Raw genomic sequence first — 2,708 nt, 5'->3', positions numbered from 1 at the left:
GGGTCTTGAGCTGGACCAGTCATTGGTTAGCCACTCCCTCAACCTCTGTTCCACCTTTACTCCCGCACATCCTATAAGCAGTATAAATTGTAGGTCAAAATTGTGGCTGGGTTGAAGTCCCAGTCCTTCCACTTAAAGTCTTGACCAGTTCAGGTTCCATGTCCCTCACTGTTGGGAGTTTTAGCTAGGGTCACCCTCATAGATTCTTGGCAGTTTCCATTGCCCTAAGTTTCTAGATCATCCCAGAGATATTCCCTGATTCAGTTGTCTCTCCAGTACTCTCTCACTGTCCTCCTCCTACCTGATCCCTCCTGTTCCCATCCCCCACCAATCAGCAATGTCTATTCTATTCCCTTTCTCAGTGAGATTCACACATGCCCCTTGAGCCCTACTTGTTGCTTAATTTCTTTGAGTATGTGGACTATAATTTGGTTATCCTTTACTAATGTCCTTTTAGAAGTGAGGACATACCGTGTTTGTCTTTGTAGTCCTGGGTTACCTCATTCAAGATGCCATTTTCTAGTTCTATCCATTTATCTGCAAAATGCATGATGTCCTAGTGGATGCCTAGGTTCTATTGCTGTTATGCAGAGGCTGCCCAGAGCTTTTGAGATGGAAAACACTGCAGGGAGACTCCTGCCAGGTCATGTGCTGGCCTTAAGAGTTCCAAGAATGCCCAGCCTCATAAGCAAGAGAGCTCCAGGGAAGAACTCCATAAGGGAAGAATCTTAGGGAAGTTAAATAGGAGTCCCTGAACTTTCTGTAGGCATTCTGGTGGCTTTGCCTCCAAAGCACTGCATGATGATAATGTTGCCAGTAGCTTGCCTATACTGAGTGAGAGCACCAAGATGCAGTAGCCCTACATTTTTATGCCATTTTTGCTATCTCAAATTGAAGGGAGCCAGGCGTGGTGGTGCATGCCTTTAATCCCAGCACTTGAGAGGCAGAGGCAGGCAGATTTCTGAGTTTGAGGACAGCCTGGTCTACAAAGTAAGTCCCAGGACAGCCAAGGCTACACAGAGGAACCTGGTGTAGAAAAACCAAAAAAAAAAAAAAAAAAGAAGGGGAAAAAATGGGGGGCCAAGTGAGAACTCCTGGGCTTACAGCTATGTTGTATCCATCCATTTTGTGAAGGTCTTTATAGATGTTAAGAGTTCCCTGGTAAGAAGCTTTGGGTTCATTTATGTATAGTATCATATTATCTGCATTTGGCTTCTGCCTTTCTAATTTGTAGCCCCTTGATCTCCATTAGTTGTCTTATTACACTAGCTAGAACTGTTGGAGTCTGCCAAAAGACCCTCACTCACAAAGACAACAAAGACTGACATCGCTGCAAACCGCAGGAGGTTTTTTATTGTTGATCCAACACATCCCCCTCAGCATACAGGCAAGAGGAGAGACCCTGAACAAACAAAGAACACACTTTTATACCTTATAATGGGCAGATTTAGGCAACAGGGCTAGCTGACTTATTCTCATTGGTGTAGCAAGTAACCCTTTCAGGCATTGCATTGGTTTGCATGGAGTGACTACCTTTGGCTAGAGACTCACTCTGCCTGAACTTATGTTTTTTCTCTGAATTTAGTGGGAGGTGGGGCAGGAGAATTTTTCTGAGAAGTGTTATTTTTGTTATGGTTCTTTTTTTCGAGAACAGCTAATCTTGTTTTGGCAGCTGTAGACTCGGTCTGATCATTTTGACTGTTAAAACTATACAGTTTGGAAAGTCCTATCAGAGGGGGAAATGGGCTAGGTGGTCTTGAATTTATTTTGATTCTACAGAACTTTAAGTACTATATTGAATATATATGGAGCAGGTGGGCAGCCTTGTCTTGACTCTGATTTTAGTGAAACTGCTTCAAGTCTCTCTTCATTTAATTTAATGTTGGATCGCTTCTAGGTCTTTTGGCTAAGATCAAATGTAGTATCTGTTCTTATCAGTTTAATTTATTATTGGCTGTTTGCTTGATGTAAATTGTCTTTATTAAGTTGAGGTACATGCCTTGTATCCTTGATCTCTCCCAGACTTTTAGCGTGAAGGAGTGTTGGATTTTGTCAAAGGTATTTTCAGCATCTAATCAGATAATCATGTGGGTTTTTTTTCTTTCAGTTTCTTTACATGGTATATAAATTTACAGATTTTCCTAAGTTGGACCATTCCTGGATCTCTTGGATGAAGCCTAATTGATCATGGTAGATGATGTCTTTGATGTGTTCTTTGATTCAGTTTGTGAGTATTTTATTGAGTATTTTTACATATATGTTCATGAGGGAAACTGAACTGAAAATTTCTTTGTATGGTCTTTGTGTAGTTTAAGTATTAGAATGACTGTGATCTGATAAAATTAATTTGGCAGTGTTCCTTCTGTTTCTATGTTGTGGAATAGTTTGAGAAGCGTTGGTATTAGCTTTTCTTTGAAAGCCTGGTAGAATTCCCAGATAAAACTATCTGGCTTGGGCTTTTTTTGGTTGGGAGACTTTTAATGATTGTTTCTATTTCTTTATTGGTTATGGGACTATTTAAATTGTTTGCCTGATTTTGATTTAACTTTGGTAAGTGGTATCTATCAAGAAAATCATCCTTTTTTAAAAGAATTTCCAGTTTTGTAGAGTATAAGCTTTTGAAGTAAGACCTAATAATTCTTTGGATTTCTTCAGTGTCTGTTGTTATGTCTCCCTTTTCATTTCTGATTTTGTTAATTTGGATATTC

The 2,708-nt window shown here is 40.0% G+C and overlaps 1 pseudogene; it reads left to right on the top strand.

The window, feature by feature from the left end:
• Positions 1 to 1,886: 1,886 nt before the first annotated feature.
• On the top strand, positions 1,887 to 2,000 carry LOC115031844 (U2 spliceosomal RNA; annotated as a pseudogene).
• The last annotated feature ends 708 nt before the right edge of the window (positions 2,001 to 2,708 follow it).

The sequence above is a fragment of the Mus caroli genome, unplaced genomic scaffold (assembly GCF_978045245.1).
Source record: "Mus caroli unplaced genomic scaffold, Mus_caroli_1 scaffold_10, whole genome shotgun sequence".
Classification (NCBI taxonomy): Eukaryota; Metazoa; Chordata; class Mammalia; order Rodentia; family Muridae; genus Mus; species Mus caroli.
The sequence above is the reverse complement of the archived record's forward strand: the minus strand, read 5'-3'. Positions and strand labels throughout refer to the sequence as shown.